Raw genomic sequence first — 17,347 nt, forward strand, 5'->3', positions numbered from 1 at the left:
CTGAGTCTTGAGATTACAAGAATTATTAGAAGAATTCGAAACATGGAAGCAAAAGAGAGGAAAAAATGATGGTTCAGCCATTCTTTCATAACATTCAAATAAACGTGAAATATGTCACCCACATTACTTGAGCACGTGACGTCATAAGTATTTCGGCTCATTGCTCAGCGCCTAAATGAAGTGATCAAAAAAAGAAATTGCAAAGAGCCATGTGAGACCGCAGCGAGTGGATGAAGAGCAGCGGAGAGGTACTAGCAAAGAGCGCATGACGTCACCAACTTATCGGTGGATACTTTGAAGGGAGCCCTCAAAAGATGGAAAACGATAAAGAACCATGTGAGGACGAAGCGCTAGGATGAAGAGCAGCTAATAAGCACTTGCAAAGAGTTGTGAAGTCATGAAGTCATCGGTGAAATGGTTGAGGCCGCAGAGACTTTTTGTTGTCCCGAATATCTCGAGAAATATGCGAGGGGTCGAAAAATACGGATCCTTTTTTTAAATATCTATCAAAGTCAACAATCCAAAAAAAGGTGACCGAACCCAATGCTCTTTCTCCGGAAAATTTTCAAACATTCGATAGGCTTTCGAACTGTGCCATTATTTACCCTCTCTCCCGAATTACTTCTCTTGATGGCTCGGCGACGGTTGGATAATCTTCTTCTCTCGTCTAGAAGTCGTGTGGAATGGGTCGTGGAGGGACATGGTAGAGTCTGGAGCGGAATAAAGCGCTGCGTCACTGCGATGCTGAGGAGGTTTAAATCAGAGCCGTGGGGATGCTCACCCGGAATTCGGCGGGGATTCGAGAGGGACTTAGGGATGGAACGGCTCCGAAAAACCTCGCAGTGGGGACTGATTTTTCATTGAAGTGAGGAGGAATGTTAAAAATGGTTCGGTAGTTGCAGGGAGAGGGGAAGGTAAGGGGGTTTTCCCTTGGGGTGTAGAGAACGGAGATGTTGGAGGTGGATTTTCTTCAATGGGGTTCCGTCTTTGGCGCCGAACAGCGAGGAAACTTTTTTTATCCGATGGGTTAAGATGAATGTTGAGTCTTCGGCGAGTAGATCGAATTGGTGGGGGATGAGATATTTTAGGTGTGGCTAGAAAGTCGTAATTCCATTTTGATGGCCTAGGTTCAAGTCATAGAGGAGGGAAATTTTTCAGAGATTTATTTAGGCCAGCGATATTAGTGACAGAGACTTGAAGAAGAATTTATTCATCAAGTCGACTGTGGAAAGATTTTCGGATGAGAAAGTAAAAGAAAGTAGCTATTTCGCACTTGTCCGATCGTACCTTGAATATACAGCTAGCATATAGGAACCGGTGCAGATTGAGCTAATCAATGAAATGGATGAAATACAAAGAAAAACTCCGTGAGTCGTCAAAAACTTTTACTGGCGTACATACAGCGTTTTTTCACTGTAATGTATATTTCCATGTAACACTTAATTCTGAGTTGTTTTGGACTGGATGTGACAATCGAAGGAAGGAGGACAATGAAGCGGACAATAATGAGCAACGGAGGTGGAGTGTGGCATTGCTGTGGTTGTCGACGGCGCGGGATGGAGTGTAAGAAGGAGTTGGATTGTAATAGTTGTGGCGTACGGTTGTCTCATTGATCCGGAGCTTGTTTATACAGTGTAATAACAATATTTGTAAGTGCATTGAAGGGAAAATGATAAAACTTTACAATCTTTAAGAACGATACGGAGAAAATTATATCAAAAGCCCGACTATATTTCCACGTCCTACAGAAGTGGTAAATTCAGAGAAAAATTTGGCCGAACGAATAGATATAGAATTCGTTTTCCCCCGAACCATAATGGACTTTAGTAAATGTAACTTAGTTTTAGCATCTGATTTTTTATGTAGAAGGCTCGTATCCAAACAACCCCTGCCACACGTCTTTTTAGGTGGCATTCGGGATAGTGTGTAGATGTAGATGAGTCTCAATCAATATCGGTGGTTAAGGGTCAGTTTTGGATGCGAACTACATCAATTTCACTACGTTTCTATAAACACGCTTTTTTGCGGTCTCTTCCGAGTGAAATCTTGCAACTCAATTTCAACCAAATATCCAATGAGCTATCAAGCTGAAATTTTCAGGAGAACTCTGAACCAGTTAACAATGCAATTTTCTAAGACTTTTACAATGGTTGTAACTGTATATAGATTTTTATCTAGATTTCAAAATTAAAAATCGTAATTTGTACAAAAAATTGGTACCAAAATCGGATGCTGGCGCGGTGGTCATTGAAAGAAAGGAGAATGATAGAGAATCATAGTAACCAATTTGTTACAGCAAAATTTATTGCGTGATTAATTGAACTGAATGTTACAAACAAAAGAAGTAGACGTGGAGAAGGATGGGAATGAGTGGAAAAAGAACGATGAAGCGGCTAAAACTAAAAGAACGGAAATACATGGTAGAAATTTACAATGTATTTTTTTAAAGTCAGTTTCATTACTGGTTTGGATAGAGTTTTGAAAAACTAAGAGACATGCATTACTACGATTTTCAATCTATCGTCTACTTCTAGGTAATGCGCTGTGAAATATCGTTAGTCTTACGAACTCTCGCCTTGTGGATAGCTGTTTCTCCTATCTTCCTCTTACAGGGATAGTAGAGGTGAATGCTGTGGCTCCATTTTGTGTACAGGAGACGAAATTTTCAGAGGTAGATTTTCTTCGATAGGGTTCGCTCTATGGCATTAAATAGCGGAGAACCTAATTTTTACCAATGGGGTAAGTTGAATTTTGACTCTTTGGGAGGTTACTAAGTACAGGAGGGGTGAGAATGAGTTTAGTGGTTAGTTTTTGTGTGGTATATCCATACCGGTATCCAAGGTTCAATACATTTCGATGGAAATTTTTTCAGAAATCAACAGAGTTATGCTGGCAGAGTGTCTCAATCAAGAGTGGCATATAATTGGATCGTCATTTTGTTTACTGTCGCTCGTGAAATGACACTGAAAATGCCAGAGTCCCTCCAGTCCTTCCAGTCTTTCCAGAGATTTCCAGTTTCTCCTTCGGAGAATGAATTAGGTTGAATTTGGATCATATTGGCGCTGTGGTTATACTTAAACTGTTATACTACTGTAGTAGCCTAGGTATTGGGGATGCTATCAATCTGAAGTATTGTGCAATCAATTTGTTTATCGGGGGTCTTTTCATTTCAATTCTGGCAGGTTCATATGGGACATATTTATCCATTTAAATCATGCACCCGGGAAAGAGCAAATTCACCAGCTATCAAGACTTCCCTTTCCTTGATACTGCTCTTAAGACCGTGATACAGATGAATTAGCTGTCAAAAATATATGGAGGAAAATTGGAAATTAAGTAAAAAAATATCTCGTACGCCCATGACAATAACGATAAATACCCAATTTTGGTGTTACGAGACCACTGTTGTTTTAGGCCTAGGAAAAAATTAAGGAAGCCATGCAAAACTGGAAAAAGTAAATTAAGGTGACATAAATGTATTATAATAGATTATTATTGACTTAAAATTTAAAACTCTTTTGTCTAAAAATATTCTTTCATTCATTCTTTATGATAAGATATACTTTTTTCCTTCAACGCATTATTTATCCTCTAAATTCCCCTTCTAATTTTAGGTTGGCAAATTAGTGGAATCAGCCTCAAATCAATTTGAAAGTAATTCACTACACCGATAAGATCCCATGGGATGACCCCTCCTGCTATATGAGCCTTAAGATTGCTTGAGAAATTTGCTAAGTACTATGCATTATGAATATTCAAAAGGTAGCTGGTTGGATGAACTTGTTGGAAATGTCTGGGACAGGCTCACAGGGAACATCTAATCGCTTGACCTTGGAAGTGTATCGTGGTGCAGACGCGGGCGCCAAACTTCGGTTGATATCCCTGGGATCCGTCGCTCCGGCTGGATGCAGGTCTGAGTAACTCCAGTCGAGGAATAGATTTTAGGGCGGCTCCATTGTCAATATATACATTTCAGCTCGGAGAAGGATATATTTCACGTATTGATTCTGCAAGGAAAAAGGGACTGCTTTGACGTGCTTGGAGAGCTATTTTCGCTTCATGAAGTAACCACGTCTCACAGTGGCCCAAATATGACACAAACATGTACAGCAGGCATCACAGAATTCGAGGAGAAATGCTGCACTTCAATTTTTTTATTCAAAATAGATTCGAAAGCTGGGGCTGTGGAAGAATGCGGAGTTTTTAGAGAATGCCTACGCAGTGCCGAGCTAGGAAGAGAAATGAATATTTGAAAATGGAGTATGCGAATCAGGAGATGTTGATATGCATCTCTTTGAGTCGTGATAGACTTCTGTGTTAAAAATCAACATGTCCGTTTCGTTTCCCATCGCAGAAGCGGGTTAAGAAACATGCCGTTCACTTCATATTTGTTTGAAGCAGCAGGCATGGGATAGACAGCCGACAGCAAATTTTAGGAAAAAGGTGGGCTTCAAAATGCTCCATAATTTTTAAATATTTCTTGATAGTGACCTGCATTTTCTCTAATTTTATTCTTATATTGTGCAATTTTGAATCTATTTTCTTATCTTTGTGATCGTTAATCAGCATTCTTTCGGTGAACTCAAATTTTCTCACGTGATATTTCACTATTGGTAAATTCATTATCCGTGGTTGCCAATCTCGTCGTATTGGGTGGCAGAATTGACAATTTAATTTTCCTATGCTGAAGTCATGTTTTTACGGCTTTATCATTTAAATAAAAGCTATAAATTCTCTCCCTAAGCTTTTTCACCATCAAATGTGTTACAATAACTAAGAAATGTCCAATGGTTACCTTAAGAGCATGATATTTTTGGGGAACATGAAACACGTTCTTTAATTCCTTTATTTATTTAATGTCTTGTTCGTTTTCTTTATTCCTAAACTATACTGCAACGGTGATAACCTAATTGCTCTAGTTGGTTTTCTCACTTAGGGGGATAAAAAAGACACCCATATATCGCCTATATGTGCCCACATTCCTATCATTTCATGTTGGGATGAGTATCAACCGGAGAGTTGGATTCATTTACTACCTTTTGTGTCAGATTCCTTTCTTCTCTGTGGGTCATTGATGGTATAGTTTTTTGTGGGCACCAATCCTCCATGAAAAGTTACAATAAAGCATATATACACGCATGAATGGTTAAGAAGGATACAATAAGTACGGTTTTTAAAATTCAACTCTGAGTAAAATCACGAATAAGTCAAAATTTCATTGCTCAGTTTTCTAAGCTGACATGGAAAGTAATAATAAAATCTGAAAATCCAATCGTGATGGGCTGGAATTTTTCCATAGTAACATTAAAAGTCACAATTTTCCACGGTTATTAAAATGTATTCCAACCTAGGCGTCGATGCTATGCGTACAAAATGACACAGCCATTTTGCACCTTGAAGATGAAGATTCAACCATCCAATAGTGAAAGGAACAGCCCCTCTGTAGCTTTAAGATGACATAGTAACATCGTTGGAATACATCTAATAATCGTGAAAGATTTCAAGTGTTTTTTTCAATATGGAAACTAATATTCCCCAGGCGTTTTATCATATTTTTCTTCGAACTACGCTGTGTGAATGAGGCATTTTTTGCAGAAACTTAAAATGATGAATTACACGTGATGTCGTCAATAACAAGCTGATAGGACTATATGCGGGTTTCACTTCAGAAGCATGAGGAACATCACACCTCCATACGGGTAGGATATCGGTGAACGGGTGGCATTCAATTGTCATGAGATCCGCGGCGTACGAAGGTCCAATTGCCAACGCAGCGACCACGGCGCCCCAGTCGATCACGTGATTCATTCCTCAGGACATGCACCCTTTTACACTTCCGTTTTCCCCCCTCACCCTATCACAAGTACTTCCACGTGGTAGCTTGGAACTCACTGGGGCGTCTATATTGTTCCCGGAATAATTCGGGACCCGTTAGAATCATTCACGAAGAGCCGGACACAATCCAGTGCCCTCTTCCAGCCTTTTTTGTTTGAATCCTTTACCTGTCTCTATAGGCTGCTCTACGCTGCCTTTGAACGCATATACGTTCTCACTTCTTTACCATTACTGTACCTCTTTACCACTGTTTTAGACTGCTATTCCGATTCATCTGCAATCCTGCGTTTGTTCCCATTTGGCTGCGTCGAAAAAGTGGTAGGTACCGGCATGCTTTCCACGCTCTTTTTCCTTGATATACCGCAGGAAAGGTAGCCGTCAAGTTGCTAGGCGCTAAAATAGAAAATACCTATCCGTTTAGCTTGGAGATTACTATCTCCTGCTACTCCCTGGAGGGAATTTTCGTACCTATCCGCTATCGTTGGAGTCGCTTGAAGTTTTTATTTTGTGTTTATTTTATACTCTTCGTAATAGCTTCCCTTTGATCATAAGACGGTCTCTTACCTATAAATTGGTTTTTACATCGCTCGTCCCTTGGGGCACGTACTCCAATTCACTGGCTCAGTAATTGAATTATCCCTTCGTTAGCGAGAATTGTTCCCTTCTTTGGTTTGTTCCAACTACAGATTTGTGTTGACAATGCATATGTATAAATTTTCCCTCTTTTTTCTATCTCTTAACATGCAAGTCTTTTTATATTACGCCTTGGCTATAAAACCTAATAGTGCATTCAAATCCCTACAATTTCTTCTGTGAAATTCTTTGGAGAAAATATGGTGGCTTGGTTGAATTGCCACATAATAATTTTACGCGTTGTGAAATAAAACGTTGGAGCGTATTAATTTAAACTTTCCTTAATGTATCGATACTAGTTTTGTCTTGGAAAATTAATGATGCTCTTAATCATTTTTTATTCCATGCGGAAATTATTTGTAGAGTACCGTGGAGGGAGACCGACAGTGACTGCGGATGGGTGGAGGCGTTGGATGGTATATAGGAAGTGCTGGTTTTAGGGGTTATTTAGGCCCCTTTAATGCTTTTTCAACTTCAAAATCTAATCTCTTTTTATCTTTTACATATATTTGCAATATAATCCAGGAAGTATTCTAAAATTCTCTGAGGAATTGACTGCGTATGTAGTTTTCGAAATACACGATATTATCCACGATAAATACCGAAAAAAACAATTTCTTACTTGAGGTCATTTTCAACTTCGATTGATGGACTGACTGCTTGAGATTGTGGGAAAATTGTGAAGAAAGTTAAGAACATTTCCCAAATTTCAGCTCTATGTACAGTTTAGGGAATGGGATCTGTGCAATAGGCACCAAGCCTCGGATGGCGTCAGCCAATTTTTTGCTGAATTTGATTTCTGTCTAGCTTTCCCAATTCTCAATCCTATAGTTCAGGAAGTATCTTAAAACAACCTTGAAGAATTAACAGAATATTTCATTTTTCGAATTCTACCTGCGGCAAATAATTAAAAAAATTGTTGTTTCTGGGCTCCAATAAAATTACCAATTGCTTAAGATTCCGGGATAATTGTGAAGAAAGTCGATAAAATTCTCACATTTGAGCTTTATATTCGTCAGGATGCGCTCCAATTATTTTCCAGAGCAAGGAATCGGCTCTATACTCTATGCATAAAGATTGGGATGGTGTCAGCCGTTATTTTTTGTTCGTAGAGGAATGCTTTGTAGGGTCCTGGCGAAGGAAGAGTTTGTGGCAGGTACTGAGTGTGAGGAGGTTGTAGGCGTGGGGCAGAATAAGTCTGGTGTTGGTTTTGATCGCAGATGCGGAGTGATTTATGCCTCTTACGTGCTTGACCTGTATTAGCCTCAGCCTCGTCCTTCTCTTTTGTTTCCCGATGGAGAGGAGGAAGCTGCTATGGAATGGCAGTGAAAGGTGGACGAGAGGCGTACATCTACATACCGGTGCACGAGCCATTCGTTAGGATACGTGGCAGGGAGAGTCAGGGACTTAGGCATAATAAAAGGTGGTAAGTAGGGAAGGGAGTCTTATGTAGGGACGAGTGTAGATAATGTTGATCTTTGTTTAACCTTGTTCGCAATAACTTAACTCAACTTGCCGTAACTTAGGAAATGAAAAATCTGAAAGAGCGTTTGCTTGTACACAACAACTTGAGATGCTGTAACTAGTTCTAAGAGAGCCATAATTTCAGAAAATTACAAATTTTTCTGTAAATTGGCTAATAACAGGATTATTAAAAATGAAAGATAGTTGAACTCTTCCACAATGGAAATTTTCCATAATTGTGGAAACAGTGCAACTACCTTTCATTACAATATGCCGAACTCCCACGCCTTAATTGGCTGAACTTAATAGCAAGGAATTAGTTTTACACTCAGAATATATGAAGAACCTCAATCATTCATACTCTAATTTATGTTCAACGCATCGTCATTGTCGGATTACGATCTACTACAGCCAGATTATTCCATTATTTGTGGAGCGTTTCTAAGCATTCTTTAAAATCGCTTTCTGTGTTTTTGAGCAGTTTTTGCTATGGCTAACTTCAGGATTAATTGGGAAGATGAAATTGCTCTCCCTACCACAGCTGAAAACACCGTCGCAATTATTCGGGGTACCAATACGTATTTTTGTTCTTATCTGAATTAAATATACTTGGTACTATTGTTAATCATAAAGATACGGGAAGTCCGCAATTATGCATAATTGTTAAAGTATTCTTGCTTGCTAGGGATGGATGGATATATTTTCATCTGAATTTTATTGTTCGTGTTGATTGTACATTATTAAAATGTTCTCATATGATACATATAGGTTTTCTGTTACGATACTGTGAGTATAATTTATTGATTCAAGCAGAATGCGTTTCTTCATCTGGTTGTCAACTCTGTCACTCTCAAATACATATAAACTATATTTCAAGGCATTTGTCATGGCACAAAGCCTGTGTTCACGTGGAACATCTCCATCACAAATATCAGGTATTGCAATACTTTACGGAATCAGTTTTAGGTGAGGAATTTAAAAAGCATGATGCATTAAATTCAAAATATGAGCATTGTATTCTCACGTCACATTCTATCAGCATGCGCGTTAGCATGTTTATCAACTTGATCTGGTAAGAGCTGCCATTGGAAGCTTGCGAAATTGCAGATGAAAACGCTCGCAAAATATGCTCCTCACCTACATATCATCCGTTCGAGGATAGTCGTATTTTCGCATGAAAGCGGCCACAAAAAAAGGAAATACTCCGCGTTCCCTGGGATAAAAAGCTTTGTGTGTTCGTAGAGTTGCATGTGTGGAAAATGAATGAATTCTGGTAAACATTTTCCCGGAATGACTGTCACAGGAAGGGCGGAATCAAAAATATCGGGAGATAAAAGATTTATATGGCCCCCGAGTGAGACTGCACTGAGTTGTGGGGCTGTTGAGTACCGGGAATAAGGATTGATAAAAGGTAGACCGCGTGGGGAGACATGGAGATGGATTGAAGACAGGAAAATGGAGAAAATTGAGCAAGGGTGCCGACCAAGGCTTCCAGAGTGAAAATGGAGAGAGCTTCCCGCATGTATATGACAGTGAAGTTCAATGTTGAATATTTTCCAAATGCTACAGTGATTTTTTCCCACGCTTGACTATTTAATACGTGAACTAGTTTTCCCTACACTAAGGCACTCACGGTGTACAATCGACAACCAAAATATTTAGTGGTGGTGGCTAATATTTTCGAAACCGTGGTTTGGAAAAAGTTATTGTGGAATGTGGAAATCATGTGTAATGTACTAAGTGATTTTTTTATTTTTATCACGTGTTTTCCACGTTATACAATCTCTATTCTTGTTGACGAGTTCAGTAAATACCTGAAACTAATTTAACACTAAAATGTGAATTAATGGGCAGTGCTCTTCCAAAATCCTCATTTGCATTGATTGAGAGGAGAGATTACCTTTTAAAATTTGTAGATTTTAACTGTTTAAGTTATAGATCATTTTAAATCGTACGTTAGATCCTTTTCCGATTCTTTCCTGCATCCCTGTTCCTTATCATTGGTTTATCCCGGTATGATTTGTGTATTCTATGCGTCAGATTATCCACACTGTACGAGGCTACTCCAAGAAACGCAAGTGCAATATATTTACTTTAATATTGTTTTTCCTATTCAGCTATCGTTTTTAAAAGTTTAATTAGTTTTGAAACGTAGTCAGTTAAATTACTCAGATTATTGCCAGCCTTTTGCGTTGCTATAATCACTTTTATATTGCATAATTCCTCATACATTAGCATCATGAACAATGACATGGTATATCTTAACCAAGTTGGGTATTAGAAGGCTACGTATAGCATACATAGTGACGTTTGACGTTTACGTGACGTTTGACGTGAAATATGACGTTTAGAAAGTGAAGAAGTTACAAACAACAATATAAAATATTACAACTTTTTCAATTCAACCATATTTTCACATTGAATGGATGTAGGAATTATATTTAATTGAACGCTTAAATATCATTCAAAGATGTAATATAGGTAGCTTATCAAAAACTCAATTCTAATTTATTAATTCAAATTGGTCTTCCAAGTGTTCCATTCGAAATTCCATCTTATTGTAGATTTTGGGGAGGCAATAGTAAGGCATTTTGGGCACTGTAATAGCCGTATAGAAATTTGAAGCATTTGGAAAACGTATTGAGGATGTTTCCAGAGGAGTGAAGCTGTGGAAGAAGCAACATGGCAGAGAGATCCAACGGTAAAACGTGGGAGGAAGAGGCAAAGTATAAGAAATGGGTTGCCATGACTCGGGGGAAGGCCGCGAGGGTGGAAAGAGGTGGGGGTAGTTGGTTAGGAGGGAGGGCGTGGGGGTTTGAGCACTCTGTCGTAAGGCCGGGACGTGATCTGAATGTCTCATGAGGCGCGGGACGTATAAAGACGGATGTGGCGGCCTGAGTCATATAGCGGGGTGGGGAGATGCTTCGTCGCATCTTTGGCAACAAGGGGGGGTGGGTTCGCGGTGGACCCTCTAAGGGGGCTGGCTTTGTTTCCGCGCAGCTCCCGCCTTTCGGTCTCATCCCAGCCATTTCGCCTTCCCCGTCGGGATGTGTGTTTCCCGAAGGTTATCTTAATCCCGAGCCCAAATCCACGCGACACTCTCACTTGTTCCCTCGCACGGCTTCCGGAAACATTCGAGACGGTTGGAGGTCGTGGTATTCGCGCGGAGTTGCGAGGGGCATCTCCCATTGATCGCACGTTAAGGTTACCTTAAAGTAAAAAATTGCATGGAATCTAAATGAAGCAGTTCCATAAAAAAAATAGTTTCTGAGCTTAGGGGTGTTGGAAACATTCGAGACGGATGGAGGTCGTGTTGGTCCTAAGGAGCTGCGAGGAGCATCTCACCACGATCGAATGTATAAAGTACAAATTTTAGAGAAATGGCAACAACTTCAATTTTGCACTTCATTAAATATTAGCGTTACATCTGTGTGGCTAATGCAGAAAAACATAACGTGTAATTGTCGCCATCTGTCATTTTTTTGCAGAACTAATAGCAAACCGCCGCATACTGGGTATCGAATTTGAGTTGAGTTGTTTATTTACTACGTCGATACCTTTTCCGGAGTTGTCTTGCGAATTACATGCTGTATCCATGTCCGGTATTCAATTATTAGAATTTTTGAGTCTAGTTAATGCTATTCATTTGTTTTCATATGCTAGCGAGTAGGCTGCCATAGGCCCCGTGTGGAAGCGCTTCAGTCGTACTGCCTTGTGCTCGTCACCTGACCGCAGAGTTAGGTGTGCTCTGACGTCCCATCGGTAGACTCATCTCCAAGTAGACAACTAGCATTGAAATATTTTATCTCGTATTTATCGGTTAGTACTAACAAAAAACGGATGAAAAACACGTAAAAACTAAATAACGTGACTAATAATCAATTGACTGATAAACAATTATGCTAATCAAGCAATATGTTATACCTTTCTTTGATGAATAAATAATGTTAACAATTTTCGAACATATTCTTTCACCCTGCCTAAGCTACGCTGACATTAGAATGAAAAGGAGCTGGTCTTACTGTGAATTAGGGGGAAGTACTACTGAAGGAACGCTGACTGCGTTTGAAAGGCATATGAAACTTTAGTGCTTTGCAAGTTTAGCAAAATATGAATTGGCCCTTTAATTTTTTACTTGATTCAAATCCACCAGTTTCGTTTGCAATCAGAATGACTCAATATTTTGCCAACGCTTTTTGTATTTTCTCTCCAGATTTTTATTCCGCCCTTTTACCGTCAATTAAGTCGCTTCCCTTCGTATTAAAACCCTATTATTCCATTGGATTAGCTTTCATTGTCCATAAATTTCGTATTTCTTGTGTTTATTAACCTAACATTGTCACTGCCCTGATTTTCAGTGCTTGGAACGAGGCCTCTTCAATGTTTCACACGGAAACCTACGAAATTTGTTTGGAAAGATAACACTCGGTTCGGAATTAAAGTTGCATTGGAAGTGGAATCATTGACTTCCTCCCATAAACGTTGACCTCCCTAATCACATCGGCCACCCTTGACACTAATTCACCATCCATGGAACTCCCGTTGGCTTTAATTCGATCGCGGTAACGCGTCGCGTTAAATTATGAGATAATCCGAGATGTATCCGTTTCGCTTTCGGGGTCTAAAAAAAAATTAAATGGTCATCAATTATGGAGAGGCAGACAGGAGAGCGTCGCTAAAAGCTTTCAATGAAATATTCACCCCTATAAACTGTTGTATCACATCCATTTTCTTCGCACCCAAACTCAAGGCTTCCGCAGTTGTGCCGCGGGGGAAGGGGTTCAATAATCCTTCCCCTCCTGTTTCTCGCCGGGCCTATATCCCAGAGATCCCTGTTGCCCCTGCGTTGAATCTACTCTTTGTCCCCTTCCCCTTCGCGCGGGCCTATTTCCTCTCGTACCGTAATCCAGCCAAGTCGCACGTCAGTGGTCCATCCACCATACACCTCTGCTTCCGGAGCACTATCATATTCGTCTCCTCGCCCATCCCAAGCCGTGCTGTGACTACAGCTTTGCGCCGCGCCGCCGCAGGCGTCGAAAATTAAGGGAAGGTATTGAAAAGCCCTTGTCACGTTATTATAAATGCCTTTATTGAAATGAGGATTGTGTAGACAAATAGCCTCAGATGTGTATACTTTCAATAGATTTAAAAGGCAACTATCTGGCAAAGGCAACTATCTGGTAGAGTGTAATTAAGATTGATTATGGTTTATCCTAATTATTACATATATGGTAATAATAGTTAATTCCAAATTATTATGATAACTCCTTAATATAAGTGGTGATTATGTAGACAGATAGCCTGAAATGTAGTTGCTTTCAAATTGTAGTTGTAAAATAAAATTGTTATCCTTAATTTTTATATATTTTTACTATAGGAATATAGTCAAATCTTTTAACTTTAAAATAATTACAGCAAAAATTGTTATTTTTTTATTCCAAAATTTCTGCCGTTTTCTGGGCAGGCCTGTCTGCTGAAAATATAGTCGTAAATCCATCAGAGCATAAAGAACATTATGTGCATGCCCACTATTCAATATTAGTTTTCCTCTTGTTCATTCTGGATACCCCATTTTTATCGTTCTACCACCAAAGAACCTCAGTGATCTTTGAGACCGCGTGTACACGGCGCGCGCCTCACGCGGGAAAAAGTATAACCCGACGCCTTCGCGATCGAATTTTCACTCTTTTTGCATGCGTTTATTACTGAATACTATCACTTTGCCTTCGTTTGAAGGTGACAAAGAATTAGTGCGTGTTAGAATTTTTACTCAAAAAACCCGTGTAGTAAGTAATTATCTGAAAACCATAGTTTGATTACAAATTTATCTCATTTAAAAGTTCGATGACTTACTGCGGTCATTGCATTATCTTTTCACCTCTAGAAATAATCAGCAAAATTAAAATGTTATCTTGTGATTACTTTGTGGGTGTTGTATACTGCAAAAATGGAACTAACTTAGTTTAATGATGCACACTTTGAATTTCCATAAAACGATTCGGATTTCAACAGCTGTGCCAAATGATGGAACTGCTGTTTTGTAATGCAGCACACATACTCACGGGCATTCCTCTCACAATCCACTCATGCTTCCAAAGCACAGACCTATTCTCGTCATCCTGGCCACTTAGCCTTTCGATGAGCATCTAAAAATTCCAATCGTTTTGAAGGTGACGAGAAATAAAGAAAAGTTCGATTTTGTACCTAAAAGACCTATTAACGAAAAATAATGTGAAAGCCAATTGTAGGGTGCACAGAGGTCACAAAATGAATGATAATTTATCAGTGGTAATAGAAAAACGCATGTAGCATTGGTCCGCTCAATATCACGAGTGCGTAATATTTGCACAAATGAATTTATTGAGAACTTCACTTTAACTAACGCTTGTAGCTCCTGTATTAAAAATACAAACCTTTAATCTCAAATTGCACCTTTTATACCTAGACTGTATCACCACCAGAAGTAGAATCCACTTCCACCAGGGGCGCAATAACCCCCTCCCCGAATCATTTGGATGGCAAACTCTCGTGCTTATTAGTTGTAACAGACCCTGTCCCTTCCATTTTCCCCCTTGAATGATATAATGGGAAAATAAAACCTTTTCATCACCTCTGTTTTATGTAAGGGAGCGGTGGAAAATTTCATCTTCTCCGTGTAAAATTTTGCGCATTGCTAAAAATCAGAGCGGAGTCGCCAGGAATGTGTCCAAGCCAGTGGTATTTTCATGTGCAGGATGCTAGAAACCAATGAAATTTAATTTTCTTTTATAAAACCATATCATAATACGAAAAATTACATTTATAAGCCACTAAATGACAATAACTTACTGCACAGCACCAGTTAAGAAGATAAGATGGATAAAAAAAGGCTAATTAGTTCGGGCCCGAGAAAAATGCATCGAATATTTTTCCATGGAATAAAACACGTCAGCTCGAGCTCTACTTGGGCTTGCGTTCCTGGCAGAAAATATCTCCCTCGAGGTATACTCGATCTTGGGCTTAAATGTGTTAAACATTGAGCCATAACGCCTCACTTGTTGGGAGTGCTACCCCCTTCCCTCCTCAAATCGTGCTTGGGGGGCGTGTTACCCTTCATTCCACGTCTGCCTCATCCCGTTGTTGCGCCCCTGACTTCGATCCTTGCCTATCCACGCCGTCCTATTTCCTCTCGGAAAGCCATAATCCTGCCGACCCTCACTCTAGTGACCCATCCGTACACGGCTGCTTCCGGAACGTTTCCTTCACCTCCCACCTAGCGACTACTCCTGTATAACAGTGGTCGGGAGGTTTGGGAATCTCAACCCATGCTCAGTAACCAGACTAAAAAATGATTTTTTTAGGATCGACCTACTCTATATACACCAAGGATGAAATTAACCTTGAAAAATTCACTTGGCTTAGGCGGGATTATAATCTAGATCTCCCAATTGTCGAGAAGTCAGCACCTTATTCGGTTAATCCAGTTTGAAGTTCGCCTTGGACGAAGATGGGTTGGTGTATAACTCATAGCCGATGTTCGTAAGTGGATCTTTCGATTACCGGTCAGGTATACTAAACCAAATGATTCTTTCTTGGCGAATATTATCCTAGGTGCATATATCTTTGCATCCGGGCGCGTGACTGCGTACAAGCGGAAAAAAATACTCTTTCCTAGCAATTCCAAGAGGAGGGTTTGGTTGGATAGGACAGGACAGGCTTACCCCAGACTAAGTCTACCCCAGTGAAATTTACCCTACATTTTCACGGTAAGGGAAGGAGAGTAGTGATAATATCCTTTCACTAGGCCGTCTCGCCTAGCGTCGATTTCTGCTGTGGGTATTGGATTGAGTCTCAAATACTTTCGCTTAAAAAGTGAACCAGAAACCCTGAGGTCAGCGGCCCAGTAATCACCGTCTACTCCACCATACATCTTTCCACATCTTTTTACAGTCCACCTTTTGGTAGTAAGAAAATAGAGAGGAATAATTTGTATTAATATAATTGGAAGGAATAATTAGGATGTGATTTTAATTAATTCATGCCTTAAATTATAATTCCAATGAAAGCTTAGATTGTAATGATTATTAAAAAATTACCTTGCTACATTCCATACAGTGTCTTTTAAAAACTCTTTCGGTTTCGACCTTTTCAGGTCATCATCAAGAGGTAACAGAATTTTTTCCTTTAATAATTCTATGCAGCCTAAACAAAGCTTAGTTTTTAATAGATAATGTCACCATTCCACGAAGTTATTCCTTTCGAATAGTTGACGGACTTAACCCTTTCCTACATAAGTTGATGGCGGCACTTTCTCATACCGAACGAATCACTACTTCTCAGCTATTTCTCAGCATTGTATATCGACCTCATATGCTCCTTTGTTGTTTGCAGTCGTGTGAGCAATTGTCTCCTTCAGTAAAAGATATTCCCCGAACGAGTGAATAAGATCTTTGCCGCCATAACTAACTGAAGAAAATTGGGTGGCTCTTTCCGTGTTTTCTCATTTAAAACTTATTAAAGACTGACTGCTTAAGAAAGATTTTTTTTTCACCTTAACTTATAACTGCTTTATTTTTAAAATTTATCGTGATCTTGGATCTGAATAAACCGTCCCATTCATGGGGTTTCAGTGTTGACTTCAGCTGTAGGTATATCCGCTAGTCGAACTCCTTTGTTGATATGTACTTGCTCCGAGGCATTAACCCTAGCTTGAACTGACGTTGCTCATCTCACAACAAGGAACTCTGGCTTCAACGGCGCTGCGGTCGCGCGGCCAACTCGACGGTGCAGCCCTCTCTCTTCGAGGCGGCGAGGGACGGGGAAGGCAGAAAGCAGGTGGCCATGCATTAGTTATGTCTGCCTGTGCTGAATGAATATTGGAAGGGTTTGTACTTCTGCTGCGGGCTGCTCCTCTGCCGGATTAGGGACTCTTCCCCCTTCCCTCCACCCCTTGCCTTTATCGCTAAGGCGTCCAGAGTGGCCCCAAGCCGTCTATCAGCATGGGCGCGGGACCAAAGGGGATGGAAGATGTGGAGAATTTTTTTTGTGCTCCAGTGTTACGTGGAAAAGATGTATCCGTTTCCGCCTTCGCCATCCTTATTTTTTTTCCTACTCCCACCCGTATTCCTTGACTTTTGCTAAACTTTGTCCAGAAAAAAAGTTTGTTGAAATTTAAGAACCTTTTTATTACGTTTAAATTGATGGAAATTTATTTTTATGCTTTCTACATCAACAACGATGCTTGCAAGCCGCCTCAATAGGCGTATGGCTGGGGGTGCTAGTCAGTGACGGAAACATATGGGAGGATACACATGCCCTTGCACCCCTACCCTTGCAAGGCCATTCGCATTGCCGAACATTGCAGAATCGCAATTGTAACTTTTTATATCACTAGATGACAATGTCTTTAATATTTGCCAAATTATTTTAAGTTAAC

At 39.9% G+C, this 17,347-nt stretch overlaps 1 protein-coding gene across 1 annotated transcript in view; it reads left to right on the forward strand.

The window, feature by feature from the left end:
* Positions 1 to 17,347, forward strand: part of LOC124160597 (acid sphingomyelinase-like phosphodiesterase 3b) — a 1,228,662-nt gene that overhangs the window by 699,009 nt on the left and 512,306 nt on the right. The window lies entirely within an intron of this gene.

Source organism: Ischnura elegans, chromosome 6, assembly GCF_921293095.1.
Source record: "Ischnura elegans chromosome 6, ioIscEleg1.1, whole genome shotgun sequence".
Lineage (NCBI taxonomy): Eukaryota > Metazoa > Arthropoda > Insecta > Odonata > Coenagrionidae > Ischnura > Ischnura elegans.